Here is a 22759-nt window from a genome sequence, read left to right on the forward strand (position 1 = left end):
AGAAAAGTTGCTTTGAAGTGATTCCTTCTCTTTGGAGAAAAAAAAATTATCATGCTTGTTACTGTCCTTTATCAAAGGGACACAGCTAACTACAGGCTTTCTCTTTTAGAATTATCAGGGGTCCCAAATATAAGCTTTGTTTTCCTTTAAATTCAAAGAAAAGAGCCTGGATTTTGTAGCACTTTTTATTAAAGGGAATATTCACATGGAATTTTATACTTGTTAACACGCATGAAAACAATAAAGCTATTAAAATCTGTAGGAGGAAATATCTCCAAAGCAGATTAAAGCTGAAGCATTAATGCAGCTACAATGTAGCAGTAGGACCAGGATTAAATAGTGATCAACGGGACGACATTATGATTTAAAATGCATAATTATATCTACATAAACATATAAATGAAGGCATAATCCATTTGCTTTTAAACAACAAGGAAACAAAACTGTTTGTTGGAGTTTGTCCGGAAGGCAGAGAGAGACAGGGACAAGGGTAAACTGTGTGTCTACTGGTTCACTCCCCAAACGTCTGAGTAGCCCAGGCTGGGCTGACCCCGTGTAAGCGGCAGGACGCGGCACCAGAGCATCCCTGGTGCTCCCAGGCTGTGCATTAGCAGGAAGGTGAGACTCGGGAGTGACCCCAGACTCTAACCCAGGCACCCTAAGGAGAGGTCGACATCACACACTAACCCGTGGTCAGCACCCTCGTGGCCACCAGGCTGAGGCCACTATAACAGTGGCAGCAGCGTGTTCCGCCCCGCCAGCTCCAGAGGACACCCTGTTCTCGAGCTGTTCCGAAGCGCGAGGAGGGAGCCGCCGTTGTTACTTAAAAGACATGGTGAAGGAACCAAATCTGGAATTCACTCTGTCCAGTCCAGTTTTTCCTAAAACTTGGATTTTGGCTTAGTGTCGGAGGGGCCTCGGCCCGCAGGAAGTGTGGAGTGTCCTGCATCTATGTATTTACGACATGGAAAAATTCCTTCGGAATATTCCCTCAAAAAATGTCACAGATTGGAGTTGAAAGTGTGTGCGTATGTGTGTCCAGTGAGCTGACTGGGGGAGATGCCATGTTTCAGAGGACAGAGGAGTGGCGGCCATGCTGCATTTGGTCAGGTGCGCAACTGTGCTTAGGGAACTCACGCATGCTTTCATTTTGAAACGACTTCTTTATTTACTCTCAAAGGAAGGGATCGTGTAGAATTAAAGCTGTGTGGATCAGAGAACTCAGGCACTAGTGTGCACATGTCTTGAACAACTAAGCCAGCAAGTAGAGCAGCAGGAAGAGTGAGGCAGAAGGAGTTAGGTGTGGTTGCTATGGCAACCCTATGCTGATCGAAATAGGATTGAGGAATCTTGATTCCTATGTGAGTTCATATTTTCCTTCCTTAACTGACTCCTGAAGATTTGCTGTCCTCATTCTCCTGGTGCTACTACAAGCTGATAGGGGGTCACAAGACAGGGTTATCCAGCAAGGAGGGCCAAAACAGCCCACGCACCAGGGTCAGTATCACTTTGCCAGAGAGAGGGTGAGCAGGAGTCATCTGGAGGCAGGCCAGGAGTCCAGCACGGCCTGCGCCTTCCCAGAGCTGACTGCGCAGCAGCAGCAGCAGAACCCGCCCAACCGACCTGCCTGTGGAGCAGACGGCAGCCCCTGGGTCTGCCTCTGGGGCTGAGAGAAACAAACGCTGCTTTGCTGCAGAGTGGGAATGAGCAATACTTCCCCAACTTGTTTTCTGAACTTCTGCCTTCCCACCTGTAAGATAGGATAAAAATACCTTCCATGAACGGCCGTGAGGTCCAGGGCGTTCCACAGTTTCCCCAGCTGCGTCTGCAGCCCTCCCTGCAGGGACAACATGGTGGCAGTTTCCCCAGCTGCGTCTGCAGCCCTCCCTGCAGGGACAACATGGTGGCAGTTTCCCCAGCTGCGTCTGCAGCCCTCCCTGCAGGGACAACATGGTGGCCGCAGTAAGAGCAGCTGCAAGGATCTTGGTTCATGTTATTTTTACCTAAAATGGGAAAAATAAGAATTCAGGGTCCTTGGCAAAGCTATGAGAAGTCCTCATAATACCTTTTATTTTCACAGTAAAATAATGATAGCATGCTGACGTGACTATCAGCGGTATTTCCTGCACTAAGCATGAGAACTACACAATCTAATCCTGCATTGATGTTAGAACGTTACCAGCAATGATGTTTATAAAAGAAGAGTGGGGAAAGCAGGGATTATGTCTGCGAGAAAGAGTTTTCTACTCAGCTGCTGAGACCTCAGGCTCATCTGAACAGGGGGTCAGAGGAAGACACTGTGGCACAGCAAGTAAGGCTCTGCCTGGTGAGCCCATGTGTACTGTCAGGATCAAGTCCCATCTCTGCTTCTGCTGCAGCTTCCTGCCAGAGTACCCTGGAAAGCTGCAGGTGACGGCTCAAGGGCATGTCCGCCTGTCCCCCACGTGGGAGACCCAGATGGAGTTCAAAACTCCTGACTTCAAGCTGAGCCAGCCCTGGGTGATGTGTGCATTTGGGGTGTGGACTAGAAAGTGGAAGCTCAATCAATTCCTCTCTTCTCTCTCTTCTCCAGCTCTGCTTTTCAAATCCATAAACGTAAGTGACATTTTTATGGTTTTTCTTTTGGTTTCTACCTTTGTTTTTTTAAGATTTTATTGACTTGAAAGGCAAAGTCAGAGAGAAAGAAAGATCTTGACCCACTGATTTACTCCCTAGGTGTCCACAGTGGCGTCTGCACAAGTTGCGCAGGTCCGTGGCCAGGAGTCTGGAATGTCTTCTGGGTCTCCCCGTGGGCAGAGGGGTTCCAACACTTGCAGCATCTTCTGCCTTTCCAGGCACATTAGCAGGGAGCCTGAGCAGAAGAGGAGCAACAGAGACTCCAATCATACCCTTACAGGATGCCAGCACCACAGGCAGTGGCTTACCCACTATGCCACAGCGCTGGCTCCATTTTTGAATGTTAAATATAGCTTTTTAAAGATTTATTAATTGGAAAGAGTTACAGGAATAGATAGAAAGATGTCTCCTATCTGCTGGTTCATTTCCCAAATATCAGCCAGAACTGGGCCAGACTAAAGTCAGGAGCTTCCTCTGGGTCTCCCTTGTGGGGTGGGCGGCAAGAACCCAATCATTTGGACAATCTCTCTCCCTTTCTCTTTTTTTTTTTTTTTTTTTTTTTTTTTACTGCTTATGCAAGGTCATTAGCAGGGAGAGAGGGCTGCTGCCATCCAGGCAGGGTGACATCAAACAGGGGCTCTGTGCCACCGTCTCTGAACCCCACTTCCATTGACATGGCTGCTGCCACGTGCAGGAAGCTGAGATCCAATCAATAACACTTTTGATAAACAGGGACCCACACCGCCGTCTGTCCCCCTTCCCTCCTCCCACCTTGCCTTTGAGTTCAGCTCTTTCGAAGGCAGATTTGTGGTTGTGCTTGTTGGGCTGGTTGTATTTCTGTCCTACAGAGAGGGCACTGAAGTCACCGGAGTCTTCCCTCCCCTTCGCAGGGGTGCCCCGAGGCTGTCTGCCTGAAGTACTGCATTTCCATGGATGGCATTTTCTCTGGAAAAAAGAAATGGTGGGAGACTGTTGGAAATGCCATTTGAAGTTGGGCATCTGCATGCTTGCAGCCCTGTCACTCCTGACCTGGGCGCCATGGGGCTGGTAATAGGATGCGGGAGGTCTGTGTGGCAAGTAAAACTGTACAGAACATTTGAACAATGTGTACATAACTGTACGCTACTTTCCAGATAGAATTTTTTTGTGTTCGTCTAGTTCTCAAGTTGGCATTGCTTCTGAAAGGTGGACAGGGATCGCAGTCTGGGCTTGGAGGTGCTGCCCACTGAGGGCCAGGTGGGCGAAGGAAAGGATGGCATTCAAGTAATGTTTCCGATGAGAAGAATTAAATTCTAACTTAAAACCTGTCCTACTGCAAAACAGTGTGACGTTGTCTGTCAGGAATGCACACAAAATCTCTACGTCATGCTGAGAATTTAACCTTAACAGATAAATATACATCAGATTATAATGGCATCCATGTTTGGAGGTGAATTATAGTGATGTCTGGTAGCTTGACTTGAAATGTGTCTAAATGATAGGTTGGACAGATGTTAATATCAAAAATAACTGAGTATAATTGGCACATGTCAGAAATGTGTGGTCTTAGCATTCTGGCTTCACACGATTACATACGGCAGAGCAGGGAGGGGGACAGACATGAACGGAAGTTGCTTTTATAATTTTGTTCATTTATTCAGTTTGGAAACATTTGAGTACATAGAAACAAGTGCACACATGTTTGAATTTCAACAGTAAAGCATTTGCGGTCAGGAGATACTACTGTGATGTCTGTGTGATGTTGGCCGGGAAGCTCTCCAGGCAGGACGGGGTGCTGTGTGCACAGCTTGGGCCGCGCCTGCATCCAGTGTTTCTGCGCTGGATTAACGTGCCCTTAGCCTCAGCAAGCCCATCATCTTGTCTGTATCAGCCCCATGTGGACAGTGCTTCCCCGTGCCTGCCCCCAAGCATTTAAAGATGCTCTTTCCCATCTTCAAAACTATTTTGCATTTATATAGAATGAGTAGATTTCACTGTTTTTCATAATACCAAATTTAGAAGCATTTCTTCCGTTTTTTCCACTGAGTCCTCAGACTGTTTCCTAGTTCCGAGTCTTCTGCTTTCCAAACGTGTTGTTCATGCTTCTCCTGCATTTTATTTGACATATTTATATCTTAATTTCTAATATTTCAATTTGATTTTCCTTCAGAGTTTCTAGAGAAGAGTTTTCACTCACGCCCTGTGTCAGCTGTGCCCCGCGTTGGCTTGTGGCTGTTTACGGTAGCTCTGTCACTTTTAACAATTCTTTTTCAGGCATTTTCTCGATTCCTTGTCTTCACACATCTCAAAACCGAGCTGTTAGTTTACCTGTCTTCCTCGTTCAGGTTGCATCTGCATTTAACCTTAGGCATTTCAGTAAGGACTTGGGGGTTTCCTCCTCTGATGCTTTTGAGCTTTGAGCTCTGCCTCTGTGGCTTAATGGAATAACTGCTTCTGGCTGTCCGGAGTGTGCGCTGGGAGTGGGCAGCGTACTGTGGTCAGTGCTGAAACATGGCAGGCCAGGTGACACCCAGTGGGGCGTGGTGGGGCTCCTCTTCTGTTCTCACAAGGAAGGCAATGATTAGTGTAAACACACACACCACCCCCTTCAAGGTGACTGCCACCTGAGGCCATGCTGCTGTAGCTGTGCGCCCTTCTCTCACCAGCACAGGTGCCAGGCAAGAGGTCCGCACGGTTGTCTGCACATCCCGAGCTCTCACCGCCCCCGCTGGTCAGTCAGTCTTCCCACAGACACAGGGTGCAGAGGGTGGACTCTGCTGTGCAGCCTGCCACAGCCATGGAAGGAGGTTTTTTTCTTGCAGCAGCTCCTTAAAGGCCTCCTTTCCTGGTCGCTTATTCCTCACATCCCTGGGTAAGCCTCTCAGCTGCCAGTGCGTGCACAGTTCCCTGCCTGGCCACTCATCTTGAAGAACAAGGAACCAGCAGAATGTCCTCTCTGTGTGTGGCTGAGTGTCACCTGGAGAGCCAGGTGCCTGCTGCCATTTGCATGTGCTCTGCCGTCCCAGCTGAGCCTGCCTCTTCAGCTGATCCCTCCGCCGAGGCCTTGCGCTTAGCCCTGTGTGAGTCCAGATGGTAGGCAGAGGAGAGCGGGGCATGTGCCTCAGTCGCGCCCCACACACAACAGAGCCTGAGCTGCGGGGGCCTCACTCCCCTGGTTGGTTTGTGTCCAAGCACAGGGTCGGCCTGTGCTGGGGGGCTCCACACTCGTGTAAATGCACACACCTTTCTGCCAGAGCTCAGGGTGCCACAGGCAGGCACGGTGCCCACTGTTGTGCACCATAGCATCCAGGCCATCTTCCGTGTCTTCTGCAGCGTCTCCCCCACTGACTTCACAGCAAGTCCCCCGGGAGTGCACCTTGGCCACCTCTCCCATGCCATACCTTCCCAGCCCAAATCAGCGTCTTTATCCTAGTCAGCTATCTTTGCTCCTTCCCACTGTATCAATCATATATCAATCAGTCCCTAAAAAAGCAGCCTGTTTGGATTGTAATTTCGAAGTACTAAGACAAAATCTGGCTTTACCACTTAAATCCGAGCATGAGAATTATATAAACTTTAACAGCACAAATCGGGATGTTAACAATAATTAGAAAGAACTCCTCCATTTGAGCTTTTCAGGTCCAGCTTCATTTTGCATAACATCTCATAAATAACAACTGACTAATAGCTGCAGGAGGAGTAGAGCCAAGCTGGCTCATTCAAACTGAATGGGATATGGTGGTTTTTTTCAATTTTTATGTTTTGCACATTGTACACTGTTCCATTAATATGTCAGAAGTGAAATTATGTTTTTCCTCCATGCTAGCATGAAACAAGTTGCTAGATTCTTTTTGAATTCAAGCTGACTCCAGTGTTGCAAACTCAGAACTTTTGAAAAAGACTTCATGGAGGGTCACGAGACACAAGAGGTGCTTAGGGCACAATTTTGATGCCAGCAGACAGGAAAACAAACAGCATTACCCAGACAAGATAGAACTGTGTTATTTAGCATCTGTACGAAGAAGAAATAAGGTCTTTCTGAGATGTTCTGCCTAGTCACAGGTGGGGAAGAAGATACGTCACATTCTTACTGCACGATATCTGGGATTCGTGTTTGAGGCAAGGTAAGGATACGTTGCATTGCCTCTTACAGTGGAAGCTCAATTCACTTAAATTGGTTGCTGCTTTTGTTTCAGCCTCCACTAGCCGACAGTGAGAAGCATGAGTTGCCCTTAATCTCATAAGCCTGTGGTGTGCTGGCTACCCTCACTGCATTCTCTGGCTCTGATGCCAGTGGAAGTGAGAGATTTACACCAGGCTTGCAGCCACTTCTCTCTGCCACTGAACCACTGCACTGCTGGCACATGGACTGTTTAATTCCAGGAGGAAACCAACGTGATGTCTTACTCAGAAGACATCATAGACGTCATATTTTTCAATGAACTGAAATTCCTGCTCCAAGACACACAACTACAGTTGTGGGTCCTGTTCTAAACCCGAGTTATATTCCTGACTGCTGACACTTGGGCACACAGTGAAAAGCCAAAAGGATAAACACTGAATTTTAAAAATTCAGGTAACTCGAGAGTTCCAAGATGGCTGCAGAGAGTAAAGCCACGCTGACTCTGGCTGGGAAGGGCTAGTGAGGGAGGGGCAGACAAAATGCTTCCAGGCTAGAGTTAGAGAATGCAGCAGTGGAGACTTTGTGGAACAGCAGAGAAGGCCTGACTGCAAGGTGCGGGCAGGTACGCCACCAGCAGCGCAGACAGGTGGGACAAGCTGCTGCAGCCTCAGGAGTAGTGGGTGACATTGCCAGTCACAGAAAACCACAGGATCCGCTGACCTGGTGCAAATGTGAGTCAGAACAGAGAAGGAGCTGCTGGGGTGGAGTACACACCTTCCTCATCCTCTTAGCCCAATGGAATGCCCAGACTAGCCAGCAGAGGGTGCCACCTTGGGGTGGGGAGAATCACCCAGCACAGTCGTCCCCAGCTGGGATCTTGGAACACGAGGCAGCAGCCTCAGTGCCCAGCTGGGATCTTGGAACACGAGGCAGCAGCCTCAGTGCCCCCCAGCCGGGGTTTATGCAAACACTTGGCTAGTTCTCTCCACAGGTCTCCACTTAACCCTGGACTGTGAAAGCATCCTGTTGACTCCATCCAGAAGAGGTCTGTGTCACCACTGACTTAAAAGACCAGGTTGGACCCCGAGCAGTGGCTGCCAACTCCTCCTGCATCCGGGCACTCGCTGGGGCTGAGGTCTGCCCGTCTGCAGAGGAGTTGGCAGCCACAACAGAGGACTCACAGGGAGCTGCTGTGGGAAACAGCCTGCTTTCCATGGCTGACGAAGACTCACAGAGCTGAGTGGAGACCCAGCACACGGCACTGTGCAAGTCTTGGACTCAAACCCTGGATTCTGTGACTACACAATAGGATGTAGTGTGTTGGGTCTCAGAGCGGTCCTTGTGCTAGCCTGAGCGGGCACACAGCTACAGTGGCATCACCTTGAGAGAGTCAGGGGAGGCTCTGTGTGCACTGACGGGCGTGATGTTGCCTCCCGTGTGAGACCAGAAGAGGAGATCACCACATCCGACCTGTCACCCTGGACTGTCACATCTCAGCGCTGACACGGTACACTGCCCACTCCCAGCACACCTGCGCATACCCAGTGAAGGAGCAGCACTCCATTAAGCCACGGTGGCATAGCTCAAAACCATCAGAGGAAGAAACCCCCAGGTTCCCGGAAATGCCTGAGGATAAACAGAGACGGGCAAAACACACAAGACCATACGACTCCGACAAAGGAGCAGTGAAAACACGCCCACTGTAGGAGATGAACAGACTGAGGAAATACCTGAAAAAAATTCAACAGTCAGGCTACTACAAAACCAAGAAAAGCCAGGGTTTAAATGAATCAGTACATGATATGAGCTAAAACCTTTCTTGAGAGATAGAACGTTGAAGCGTAATGATATTAAAATATTAGACAAGATTTCAGTATACTAGAAAATACAGGGAAAAGCTTTAACAAACGACCTGGGGCAGGTAAAAGGAAATCTGAGCTAGAAGACAAGTATTTAAAACACATTCAGAGAAAAAAAATGAGAAAAATTAAATAGTGTTCAAGACTAATAGGATACTATAAAATGACCTAACATTTATACTTTAGGAGCTCCTGAACGTGGAAAGAGAATGGCTAAGATGACTTATTTAGGAACATAATAATGCACACTTTCGGCCCGGCGCCGTGGCCTAGCAGCTAAAGTCCTCACCTTGAAAGCCCCGGGATCCCATATGGGCGCCGGTTCTAATCCCGGCAGCTCCACTTCCCATCCAGCTCCCTGCTTGTGGCCTGGGAAAGCAGTTGAGGATGGCCCGATGCTTTGGGACCCTGCACCCGCGTGGGAGACCCCGAAGAGGTTCCTGGTTCCCGGCATCGGATCGGCGCAGCACCGGCCGTTGCGGCTCACTTGGGGAGTGAATCATCGGACGGAAGATCTTCCTCTCTCTCTCCTTTCTGTATATCTGACTTTGTAATAAAAATAAATCTTAAAAAAATAATGCACACTTTCCCCTAATGCGGAAAGAAAGGGGTATTCAGTGTAGAAAGCGCACAGCACTCCCAAGAGGCAGGGCCACAGCAGGTGACAGACAAGCTCCCCACATAAACATAAAATGAAAGATTCGGAAGTATGCACAAGAGAAAAAGATTACCTTCAGTGGGTCATCAGAGCTCACAGTGGATACTCCTCAGGAACCCTGTAGGCTAGGAGAGAATGGAGGTACAATCCAGGTCCTAAAAGAAATTGCAAACCCAGAATACTATACCCAATAAAGCACTATTTATACAGGAAGTGAAATAAACATCTGCCAAAGCAAAAATAACTTGAAAAGAAGTTTACAGCCACCACCCCATCGCTACAGATCATGCTTAAGCATGTGCCACACAGAGAAATGGAGATTAATAAGCAGAAGCCAAGAAGGTGAAGAATTTCCTAGTGAAAAGGCAGAGGAGGGCCCGGCATGGTAGCCTAGCAGCTAAAGGCCTCACCTTGCATGCGCAGAATCCCATATGGCTGCCGGTTCTAATCCTGGCAGGCCCACTTCCCATCCAGCTGCCTGCTTGTGGTCTGGGAAAGCAGTTGAGGACGGCCCAAAGCCTGGGGACCCTGCACCCATATGGGAGACCCAGAGGCTGCTTTGGCCTCCTGGCTTCAGATTGCCTTAGCTCCAGCCGTTGCAGCCACTTGAGGAGTGCATCAGTAGAGGTAGGCTCTTCCTCCTTCTCTCCTCTCTGTATATCTGCCTCTCCACTAAAAATAAATCTTTAAAAAAAATTGCCCTGGAGGCAAATGGCCTAAATTTCCCTGAAAAGATACAAAGTAGCTGACTGCATTAAACACCACACCCATCTATTGGCTGCCTACAAGGAACACAACTTACTTCAGACCCATGCCAACAAAAAGGAAAAACAAGCAGGTATAGTCATTTTCATATCAGACAAAATAGAGCTTAATACAAAACTTAGAAGAGATGAAGATGGGCACTGTGGAATGATCAAGGGATGACGTCAACAAGAAGTGACGAAAGCTAATGTATATGCTAACGTATATGCCGGGACACGTGACCCTTGGCTCCCTGCGGTCAGAGGCAGATTCCAATACAGTAATACGGGGGGACTGCAACACCCTACTGTCGTCAATGCACAGATCAACCAGACAGAAACTGCACCCACAACACGGGTAATCTTCACCATGTACCAAATGCACCTGACTGGTAGCCACAGACCTTTGGTCCCCCAGATGCAGAATACACGCCTGTTCATCCGTGCAATCTTAGATGATAGACCACATGCTAGGCCATAAAGCAAGTCTGAACAAAACTTATGGGATATATCAAAACCAATGTTAAGAGGCAAATTGATAGCTATTGCCTGTATGAAGAAATGAGAAGAGCACCAAATCAATGATTTAACAACTCAAACCCCAAATTAACAGAATGAAAATTAAAATCAGAGAACAAAATTGAATGAGAAATAGAATATGTAGATCAGTTATTTGAAGAGATTATTTTTTTTGGAATTTAACAGTATCAACACACCATTGGCCCAGTTAACCAAAAAAAGACCCAAGTCAGCAAAATCAGAGGTGCAAAGAAAATGTCCAAGAGGCCACAGATACACAGAGATTCCTGGGCAGTTATTACAAACAGCTGTAAGCCAGTACACTGGGACTCTGGAAGAAATGAACAATCTACTGAACCTGGGTCATGAGAATATGGAAAACCTAAATAAATCAGTAACTAGGACAGAGACTGATTCATAAAGACTCTCCCAACAAAGGTCCAGAGCTGGTTGGCTTCACTGCTGAACTCATCCAGCAAACTCTGGAGAAGAACTAATTCCAGTTCTTCACAATCTACTCAAAACGATCCTCCCCAGTTCCCAGGAGGCCAGCTGCACCCTGCTTCCACACCAGAAGATGAATATCAAGGCAGAAATCCTTAACAAAATGCTAGCTAATCACACCCAACAACACACCCGAAAGGTCATTCACCGGTACTAAGGGGACTGATCTCTGCTATGCAGGGATTGTTCACCATATTCTCATCAGTAGCTGTGATACACCATGTTAACAAGCTGAAGAACTAAAGCCATATGATTATCTCAATAACTACAAGGAAAGTATCTGGTAAAATACAACATTATGTCATGCTAACAACCTTAAGAAAATGAGTATAGAAGGCTCATTCAGCTCACTTACTCATTCAGCACACTGGATTGAATAATCCAATGCCAGCATCATATTGAATGGATAGAAGCTGGATGTATTTCCACAAAGACTCGCATTCCAACCACTGTTATTCACTGTAGTCCTGGAAGACTTAGGCTGAGCTGTTAAGAAATCAAATAGATGGGCCTGGCGGTGTGGCCTAGCAGCCAAAGTCCTCACCTTGAACGCACTGGGATCCCCTATGGGCGCCGGTTCTAATCCTGGCAACTCCACTTCCCATCCAGCTCCCTGCTTGTGGCCTGGGAAAGCAGTCGAGGACAGCCCAATGCAAACTGGGTAACTTGGAGTAAGTTTTACCAAGGAGGTGAGTGCTTTCTACATCGACAGTTGTTTGTAACACATTAAAGAAGCAAAGACACCAAAACATGATGTTCTTGGATTGGTAGAATTATTAATCAGCAAGATGTCCATAACAACAGAAGTAACTTACAAAATCATTGCAATCCTAATCAAAATACCTGTGACATTCTTTTCAAATCTAGAAAAATGCTGAAACCCATATGGACTAGCAAAAGCTATAAAGATGTGTTAGAACAATACCAGACATCACGTTGTAAGTAAAACAGTCTGGAACAAAAACAAATGTGAAGATTGGTATTAACAGTATAGAAATCTCAGAAATGAACCCACAAAGCTACAGCCAAATGATTTTTGACAAATGAATTGAAATCAACTCAGAGAAAGGGCGGTCTTTTCAACAAATGGTGCTGGGAATATTGGATCTAAGTGCACAGGAGAAAAAGACTTATTGCACCTTATATAAAAATCAGGTACAGGTGGATCTAAAGATATCATCAAATTATTAGAGGAAATCATCGGGAACAACACAGGTATAAACAAAGACTGCTGGGAAGAGCCCAGAACACAGGCAGTGCAAACAAAAACAAGCAAACTGAAGAGGAGGAGGAAACCACCCAAAAAGTCAAGAGGCAGAATGGGAGGAAATATTTGCAAACTGTACAACTGGTAGAGCATTAACAGTTAGGATTTATAAAGGCCTCAGGAAACTCAACAGAACAATTAATCCAGTTAAGAAATGTACCAAGGACATGAAAGGCATTTTGTTTAGGGTGAAATTCAAGTGCCTGATAGACATGAAAAATGCCCAGGTTCTTCTCTGAGTATCAGAGAAATGCAAACTAAACCCATAATGAGTTTCCACCTTCCCCCAATGAGAATGGCTATCATGGAAATCAGAAAAGAGTATGGAGACTGCTCATGTATGTTAAAATAGATCTACCGTATGACCCAGCCATCCAACTCCTGGGAATATATCCAAATGAAATGAAATCAGCATATGAGAGTTGGTGCAGCTCCATCACAATAGAATCAGCCCAGTTGACCTTCAACTGATGACTAGATAAAGCAAATGTGATACACACCTACAGCAAAATATTACCCAGCCATAAAAATAATGAAATCTTGTCTCTTGCAACTAAATGTATGCAAACGGAACACATTTTGCTCGGTGAAATAAGCCGGTCCCCGTGTTTTCTCCAGTATGTGACAGCTAATCCACAGAGCACAGGCAAGGTCATCTTTACCAGTGAGAATCTCATCTTGGGACTTAACCACTGTTTCCACCCTGTATCTAGACTCGTAAGTAATCATAGGGTTTCCCTTTTCCCCCTTTTCCCTCTACTCATTGTGTCATGACATCTTTACCTGTTAGAGTGTTACCTGTGACTATAAAATGAGAGCAAGATAGGCTGTTGAAATCATTAGGGAAGAACAAGGTCAGTCAGGGCAGCAGGAAGGTGAGGAGCAAGGAGCTCCTGGACGTCTGAATCTGTATCAGGAAAAACGTGAAATTTAACCTCTTTCTGTAAATAAAAAATTCAGGTAACTCAATCTGTTCTTTCCTAAAGCTCACAAGGGTTTTCATTCAGTGATAAATCAGAAAATATTTTCCTCTTTGACAGAGAAATGCCACATGAACACAAAATGCTAGTGGTTATTTCTGATAATGATATGACTTCTGTAATTATGTTTTGCAGGGCTCACCTTGGATATAATACTACTACTTACTTATTCACTTATGATAGAATTACCTATTTTCAAAACACTTTTAAACAATTCTGTGGTGAATGCATACCAAAGGACTTCACCGGTATTTAGGGTCTTGGGTTGCTTGGATCAACTTTCATCAAGTTGTCCTTGTCAAGCTGCTGGCCACTACCTCCGCCGCGAGGTGGCTTCCATGACAGAGCAGCTCAGTTGCCTCCCGTCCCATGGACCTGCTGGGCCGTCTCCAAGGCCTACTGGACCTGACGTTCTTCAACAGCGTGTACAGAATGCTCCTCTGTACAGGATCCAAATGTTCCTCCCTCAGAATTTAGGTGCCAACAAGTGGTATCTGTGTCCCCCACCTGTGCTTACCTCAACAGAACAGTAGAAGCCATGGGGTAAATGAGAAAGGACAGGGAGGACCACAACACTCCCAGTGTATTCAGCTTGGTAACCGCAACACTGACGCGGTCAGAACACACATTTAACCAGCAGCACAGTGAGGGTGAAAGTTCAGGTAAAGCTTGGGTTGCTCTGTGTGTGGAGAAAGGGCAAAATGCAAAGCATCACTCCACGATGGGATGTGGAGCTGGGTCGAGACGCCAGGAGGCACGAGCGGGACTCTCCGTGGAGCTGCCCACGGCCGCTGGGGCTTGGCGGCTGCTAGCTTCTGACAGTGGAAAACAAGCCTCACAAGCCATTGTGACTTCTGATTTATGCTGACAACACTCTACTGGGCGGTTCAAAGTTATCTAATTTATGGTATAAAAAGGAACATTTTGTGTTAAAATTTCTGATAAGATATTTCTCTAACAAGTTCTACAGTGTAGATTTCAAACTCCTTAGAATTAAGCTTTATTGTACATTAGCACTTAGGATACTCTGCTAGACAGGCTTTAATTTAGAAACAACAACAAAACCCCATTCCACCTGTAATCGAGTCACAACCCCTCTCAAATCTTTTAATTAAAGTTAGACACGAACCCTCATGTGTCTCTGGTTGCCAACTGCTTAGAGGCGGTTTTTAAGAGATTTGTGTGTGTGTGTGTGTGTGTGTGTGTGTGTGTGTGTGTTTTAGATTGTAAAAAGTGCACACACTGCTGAGTTACATGACTGATTTATTTAAATATGGTTTCGTAGGTCTATAATATATGAGGAGGGTTAAAGATTCAGAATCCTATTTAATTAATTTATGCCCACTTGGGAGCCAGTTACTTGTAAAGTATGTTGAGCAGTGAGCAAATAAAGCTTCAAATACCATGAAATGCTTGGGAAGAGTAAGCCACCTTTTATGATGGCATTTCTGTTAGCTGCGTCGTTAAAACGATTTCCGTGAGATCTTTCAAAACTCAGCTTTTTTTAAGATTTGCTTGTAGATTTGAAAGACAAAGCAACAGAGAGAGGAAGAAACAAAGATCTTCATTCCACTGGTCCATTCACCAAAAGGCTAGCCAGGTCTGAGCCCAGGGTCACAGCCAGAACTCCATTCCGGTCTCCCCGCAGGTGGCAGGGACCCAAGTATTCGAACCATCTTCCACTGCCTTCCTAGGCACATTATTAAGAAGCTAGATTGCAAGTGGAGCAGCAGGCACTTGGTGCTGCCGCCATCACAAGCTGTGGCCAAGCCCTCACAGTTTTTATAAATATATTTTGATATATATTTAAATCAAGATTATTTAAGAAATTACCTGCATGTCCTCAGAACCATTTCCCGAGCTATTTCAAACCTCACAGTTTATATATAAATACAGATTTCATTATATTTAGATATATATTAATTTAAACAAATTTTTTTAATAGTAAGTGGTTCTTAATGGTTCCGATGCATTGCCTCTGACCTTCACTGGGCAGGGAGTAGTCCCAGCATCACTGCCTTACTATCCATCTGCATCCACCCAGGGCATTGGAAACCTTAAGAATAAAATGAATGACTAATACAGACATCAGTGATTAAAAACTCCACCAAAAATGAAAAGCCAGGAGCAGATGGCCTCGCTACTTGGATCTACCAAACCTGTCAAGAAGAACTAATTCCAATTCCTCACAATCTATTCAAAGAAGGGAATCCTCCCACACTCCTGTGAGGCCAGCTCCCCCTCAATTGCAGAATCAGAAAAGACATCTCAGTGAAAGTAAACTAGAGACCAATATCTAATGAATATAATGTGAAAACCCTCAATCAATTGCTAACTAACCAAACCCAGCAACTCATCAAAAAGATCACTCACCCAGACCAAGTGGGATTTACGCCAGCTCTGCAGGGATGCGGTGACATATGCAAATCAATACATGTGATCCGCCACATCGATAAACTAGAATAAAAACCATATGTTTATCTCAGTCGAAGCAGAGAAAGTATTTGATAAGCATCCCTTCATGATAAAAACCTAAGTTAACTGGCCTAGAAGGAACATTTCTCAACACAGTCAAGACAATATGTGTAGGGCCCGGCGGCGTGGCCTAGCGGCTAAAGTCCTTGCCTTGAAAGCCCCGGGATCCCATATGGGTGCCGGTTCTAATCCCAGCAGCTCCACTTCCCATCCAGCTCCCTGCTTGTGGCCTGGGAAAGCAGTCGAGGACGGCCCAATGCGTTGGGACCCTGCACCCGCGTGGGAGACCCCGAAGAGGTTCCTGGTTCCCGGCTTCGGATCAGCGCCCATCGGCCTGTTGCGGCTCACTTGGGGAGGGAATCATCGGACGGAAGATCTTCCTCTCTGTCTCTCCTCCTCTCTGTATATCCGGCTTTCCAATAATAACAAAATCTTCAAAAAAAAAAAAAAAGACAATATGTGTAAAACCCACTGCCAGCATCACATTGAATGAGGAGAGTTGTAGGCATCTCCATTAATGTAGAGAACGAGACAAAGAAGCCCAGTCTCACCACTGCCATTCAGTATAGTCTTGGAAGATTCAGCCAAAGTTAACAGGCAAGAAAAAGGAATCAAAGGGACACAAACTGGAAAGAAAGAAGTCAAGACATCCATGTTTGCAGATGACATGACTTTCTATATAGGGGAACCAAGACTACACTGCGAGTTTGGATATAAAATCAACACACAAAAATCTCAAGGCCAGGCCCAGCAGGATGACCAAGTGCTAAATCCACAGCTCACATGTGCTGGCATCCCATTTGGGTGCCAGTTCATGTCCCAGCAGTTCCACCTCCCTTTCCGGCTCCTCACTTGTGCCTCGGAAAGCAGTGGAGGACGGTCCAAAGCCTTGGGACCCTGCACCCACCTGGGAGACTGGGAGGACTCTCCTGGCTCCAGATCGGCTCAGTTCTCGCTGTTGCAGCCACTTGGGGAGTGAGCCAGCGGAGGGAAGATTTTTCTCTGTGTATCTCCTTTCTGGAAAATCTGCCTTTGCAAGAAAAAAAAAATAAAACAAATCTTTCAAAAAAAAAAAAACCCACTATGTTCTTTATTATATACAAATACAATTCCAGTGCACAGTTGCTAAGGTATAGAACCAACCCGGGTGCCCATCAGCAGATGACTGGATAAAGAACACTACTCAGCCATGAAAAAATGAAATTTTCTACAACTAAATGGAATCAACTGGAAACCATTATGCTCAGTGAAATAAGGTGATCCCAAAAGACAAGTGTCATATATTCTGATCTAATATAGAGTACACAACAAAAGACAAAATAAAACCAAAATCTAAGATTAACGTTCTGAGATTTAACTGCTGTTCACAGTCTGTGTATACTCCCAATTAACGGTAGGATTTCCGTTATATTTCTTTTTAATATTAAGTGGCTGTGGATGGTTCGAGAAGGACCCCGCCTGCACTGCCTCCAGCAGCGACCAGTCAGGATCCTCACTTTTTCCCCCGAAGACTCAGAAATGTGACAGGGTTGTACACTTGCACAAATCAGATTTAATAAACCATCATTCCACTAAGCTAAAGCATTCTTTTCCATCATGGCTAATTACACATCATCTAATGCCCGGTCTTGAATGAAGATTTCAGTAATTGTTCGTAGATAATGATGGGTATTAGGATGATAGGTGAAGTCGGTCTCCTCATGTGAGAAATGCTTTGTCTTGAAATGTTAGACTTTATGCTTTCCCTAAAATTTTTTAATTAAAATCACCACTTTGGCATGAGGTTTGAAATGTGCAGAGTTGCTGCAATTAGTGCATCGGGCCTCCATATGGATGCTGCCCCACCGCTTTCAGCTTAAAGGAGCGGGGCCGTTTTGAATGTTGGGCCTTCTGTCAAGCTTCAAACAAAGCCTGTCTATCTCCACACTCACTTTAATTACTATTGCCATGCTGGCCTCAGAGAGGAGTTCTCTTCTGCGGAAAAGCAGCGCACAGACCATAAATCAGAAGCAAGTTCCAGGAACGAGGTGTAACTGCTAGGATGCCGCTTGCTGTTCCATGCCCGGCCTCCCACTCCCTCCCCGAGGGAGCTTCAGATGTTCTGAAGGAAGACCTCCATCTCTAGCCAAATCACAAAGTAATGAAAATCACTCAAAAACAAATGGCAGTGTTGAGCTCTTCAGTATGGAATTTAATTTTTTTTTTTTTTTGGTCTAACATTCACACAAAATCTACGGTAGAGCAAATGAGCACGTGTCGTTTTACTTGAGAGATCTACACTTGGCTTGTTGTATTGAACTTGCCACCCTAAACTGTGAGCTGTCCAGCTAGGTACAAAGATTTACTTTGTTTTATGGAGCTCGGTGGCACAGCTTTGCAGCCCTTGGTTTTGATCGTGTAACTTTTTCACGTGAAAATGTGTTCACATGGTGCCTGGAGAAATGAAACTCTCTGGGATTTGTGCTCCATAAAATCAGACTAGATTCTATGGGCTGCCCAGCAGTGAGACGGTCCTGGTTGTCTAACCATGTTCCAGTACGTCCCCCACAGCCACACTCCATACACTCTCAGGAAGGTATCTACACTCCAGTGGCCACTGGAATCTATTGACTGGATACCCAAATATGGCCAATTTTGAATGCTGGTTTCAAAAAGAGACAGTTTAAGTGATTTCTTCTAATCTCCATTAAGTTCTGAAGAATAGAGTAACTGTGAAAAATTACAAAGCAGAACTGTAATTTACCAGAACATGCGGGTAAAATAATTCCTCCACCATGTGAGGGGAAAGGCATAGAATAAATAATTCCTCAACAGAACTTCACCACGGCATGCCCCGGCTCTTTTATTCTAATATTGTAGAAACCATTCCTCAAACCAACCAGATTTTATACAAAGATAGCCTTGCTTTTCCATATTACCTGGATTATTCATTTCCTGAAATATGTAGTGGAGTGTGTATCTCTATTTAAAGGCCCATTGTGTGCAGTATTTAGGATTCAACACTAAAGGAGGAGGTTGGAATTGGTTTCAAGATAGAGCTGAACTTGGTCACCTGACATGAGTCACTTCCCTTGCCCCTGTCTTGTCATCACGCACTGCTTGTGCTGCGTCAGTCACTCCTGTCAGATCCCTGCACTCCTTCCTCCCATCAGGAAGACTTACAGAGACGTCTCCCAACAAAAATAAGATTACGGCACCGTCACACAACCTGAAGAATGTCCCATTCACAATATTGGTGATGAAGGGAAAACTTAGTTGTTTTAATTTGGAACTAAAATAATCACTTCTCTCCAGCAAAGCCAGGGTGGGGAAGCAAAGTGCCAGGGTCTTCGGAAATAGAAGTGCCTGGCACCTGCAGAGGCAGTGGCACACAGGCAGTCTAGCAGCAGCAGAGAAACACAAACACACAAAAATAAACAGCCGAGTGGCCAAACAGACCAGGACTAAGCACCATGAGCTGGGGTCCTCAGCTGTGCTGTCCCTCTGGCATGTAAAGTAAGTGTGTGTGTGTGTGTGTGTGTGTGTGTGTGTGTAGGGGTGTGTACACACAGAGATTTAGCAGGGAGCACAGAGGGAATTAGCAAGAGCCTGGCCTGTTTTTAATTTGGGTCTGTTTGCTTGCATTTAGCACTTAAGGGCTTCTATATTCAGTTTGCTCAGAGTGATGAGGCACTGCTTGCTTATGCCCCAAATCAGGAATGCATGAAGTGCAGCTGCAGAGATAATACATTTTCCCCAAAGGCTTTGGCTGAGCAAATTAGGTGTCAATGGGGTGCCTGCGCAGGCAGTACTCTCTCTAATTAGTCTCTTGAGCCTGGTTGGTGGCGGGTATGAGATGATCTAATCAATTGGTCTGTGTCTGATGGTTCGTGTAAAAATCCTAGCAGGCAGACTGTCTCCCACAGGTCACCCACCTGCACAGCGGGACTGCTCATTTTCATTTTTCATCTCCTCCATCACATGATGCTGACAGTTGGTTTTAAGAAAATTGAATCCAAAAAATATCTAGTTCATAGGGCACCTGGGTCAGAACAAAGTTGCATTATGGGTACCCACGATCCAATTAATTAATATTTATAACCAAAGAAGCTCTATGTAGATATTTCTGAATAAGGATTTTATCAATCAAATCCAACTTCGTTTCAAATATTCATTTCCAGAAAAAGAACATTGTAAAAATGGAAAGCAATATAAAAATGGCATCCATTAATGTTATGATTTATATACCATTGAGCGGAGATGCCCAGAGCTGAGCTTATAACTCACTCCTCATTTCTCTTGTTGATTTTAAAAATCAACTGAATATTACACTGACGATGTATCTTGCTTCCTTGTGATTGCAACACACCTGTTCTCCTTCTGCCTGCGTCTTCACCCATCAAATGCATGATGAAATTCAAATTTAAAAAAATTGGGGCCTGGTGGCTAGAGACCTTGCCTTGCACACGCAGGATCCCATATGGGTGCCAGTTCTAATCCCGGCAGCTCCACTTCCCATCCAGTTCCCTGCTTGTGACCTGGGAAAGCAGTCAAGGATGTCCCAATGCCTTGGGATCCTGAGCCTACATGGGATACCCAGAGGAGGCTCCTGGCTCCCACCTTCAGAGCGGCTCAGCTCTGGCCATTGTGGCTACTTGGGAAGTGAATCAGCAGATGGAAGATCTTCCTCTCTGTCTTTCCTCCTCTGTATATCTGATTTTGCAATGAAAATAAATATTTTAAAAAATTTTTTTTCTCCCACCTTAAAATTAGTCATTACAAGTGAAGCCGACACTGCCCAGGCTGTGAGAAAAGCCATCTCATGCTCTGATAAGTGAACTGGCATGACGTGGGGTACTTCATTCTGCACAGACAGCAGATTCTCTTATTGGGTCCTCCTTTCTTTTCTAAATATTGGCTCCTTCCATTATGTGTGTGAACCCCATTATCAGTAATGTACCTATCATAACCCCTGTATTCCACCATTACTATCCAATTACTGTTATTCTGAAATTATCCTTTATCACCCAGTTTAGTCAGACAGATCCTGGTAACGGTTCTCTGCATACTACTCCCAATAGCCAAACAGTAAAAGAACCCAAATATCAATCAACTGTCGAAAAAGCAAAATGGCATCTATGCTTACAAGAGAATATTAGTCAGCCAAAAAAAAAAAAAAGATGAAGTGTTGAGCAGACTACACATGAACTTAGAAAACATTACTGCGAGGTGAGAAACGCACAATCTATCAACATACAGTATGATCACATTTATGTGAAGTATCTAAAATAGGTAAATTCATAAACGGAAAAAAGATTGGTGAATGACGGGATCTGGGACAGGGGAGAATGAACCACCACCCGGAAGGCATCGGGTCTCCCTTGGGATTGATGGAAATGCTATTGTACTCGATAGACAGTTGCACAACACTATGAATGCAGTAATGCCACTTGAAATGTAGGTACTTCAAAATGGCTCATTTATGCTATTTGAGTTTCACCTTATTAAAACAAAGGAATCAAAGATTAACATTATAGTTGCCATAGTACAAGGGAGACATGGGCAGACGGAGCGGAGGATGCTGTTTTGATGATCCCTATGTGTAACACTGGAACTTTTGCTGTCTTGGCCAAGATATTACAAGGTCACTGCCATGCAGAGGAATGTCCTCCATGCTAAAGACTCTGAGGACAGCCACAGGCAGGTGCACTGTGAATTCCCCACAAGGCCACGACCTCGCACATGTGACTCTATCCAAGGTCCTCTGTGTGTCCTGGAAGAGCACCTGCCCTTGCAGATGGGGACATGCAGGCCTGACAGGTGCAGTGACCATTGACGTTAGGCGGTTCCAGGACTGGGTGGCCCTGTGGCTGTGTGACTTGATCCGGGATTTTTTTTCTCTTTGTCTTTGCTGGTCAGACATCCTTTTCTTCTCTCACAGATGTTAAGGACTTAACAGAAGTGTGTTGAGGAGAACATCCTTCCTTTTTGGTCCTTGAGCCATTCGCCTGCCCATGAACACAGGCTAGAGGCAGGAATTATTGAAAACAAAGTTGCATGCAAGTTCAGGTCACAAAGGGGAATCTTCCTTCCACTGAAACTTAAATAACTGACAATAGGCAACCCACTGAATGTTTTTAAAAAGCATGCCTGTGGTCCATTTTTCTATTTCATATTCATAAAAATGAACATGCTGCTAGGACTTTTAATGCTCTCTATGATGCTTCAGGCACTTAATTAAGACCAGTATTACCACTAATGATTCGGGGAAGGAAACTTGCTGACTCTTCCCCCCTCTAAATAGTCCAAGAGGAAGCTAGACCATTTGAGTCCATGGAATTAAGTGACTTTCAAAGATGAAAATGCAGTCAGAATATCTGTTTAGCATATTGCAAGGACTGTTTTGGTTAAGCCTCACGTGCATGTTTTGGGACTGCCCGGTGACAATACCGAAGGTCTCACTTTGGCCTGAACAATTTTGATGTCTCATGTAATTGAGGAAAAAGAATGATGTAAGCTTTTTAAACATATAACCATTTCCTCTTTTTCTCCTTTCAGGATTAAGCTGTCATCATTCTGGGAGGAAAAAAACACATTAATGAAGTGGCCAATCACACGAAGGGAACACAGATGAGCGTCCTTCCGCTCCCTGTGGGGGATTTCACTTGCAAGAAAATTGAAGCTGGCAAGACCCTGTTTTCTCTGCAGTTTATTTAAAACCTTGCACGCATCTGGATACCTTGTGATTCCCAAGCACTATGTGAAGATTAAGCTTTGCTTACTGATACGTGGCATGTATTCTTTTCAGTCTTTTGTGTTTGATTCTGTTTGATTTCCCTCTGCAGTGCGCAGCATCTCTGTAAAGGCTTCTTTGCCTTCACCAGCCATGTCTTAAACACATCCAGACAACACAGCCGCCGTTCACACTTCTCCAACAACGCCTGCACTTGAAAGCACGCAGTGGCATAAAGCAATGTGCAGCGTTCGTCTGCTTTGAGAGCACTGCACGTCTCGGCGACCGCCAGGAAGGAAAGTTTTCACTGAAGCAAACCCAAGC

At 45.3% G+C, this 22759-nt stretch overlaps 1 protein-coding gene across 1 annotated transcript in view; it reads left to right on the forward strand.

Annotated features, from left to right (window-relative positions):
- Window positions 1–22509, forward strand: part of CDK14 (cyclin dependent kinase 14) — a 455945-nt gene extending 433436 nt beyond the window's left edge. The window contains exon 15 of the mRNA XM_058678236.1: window positions 22261–22509. The gene's annotated coding sequence lies outside the window, so the exon portion shown is untranslated. The remainder of the gene's footprint in view (window positions 1–22260) is intronic.
- Window positions 22510–22759: the final 250 nt, after the last annotated feature.

Source organism: Ochotona princeps, chromosome 20 (assembly GCF_030435755.1).
Source record: "Ochotona princeps isolate mOchPri1 chromosome 20, mOchPri1.hap1, whole genome shotgun sequence".
Lineage (NCBI taxonomy): Eukaryota > Metazoa > Chordata > Mammalia > Lagomorpha > Ochotonidae > Ochotona > Ochotona princeps.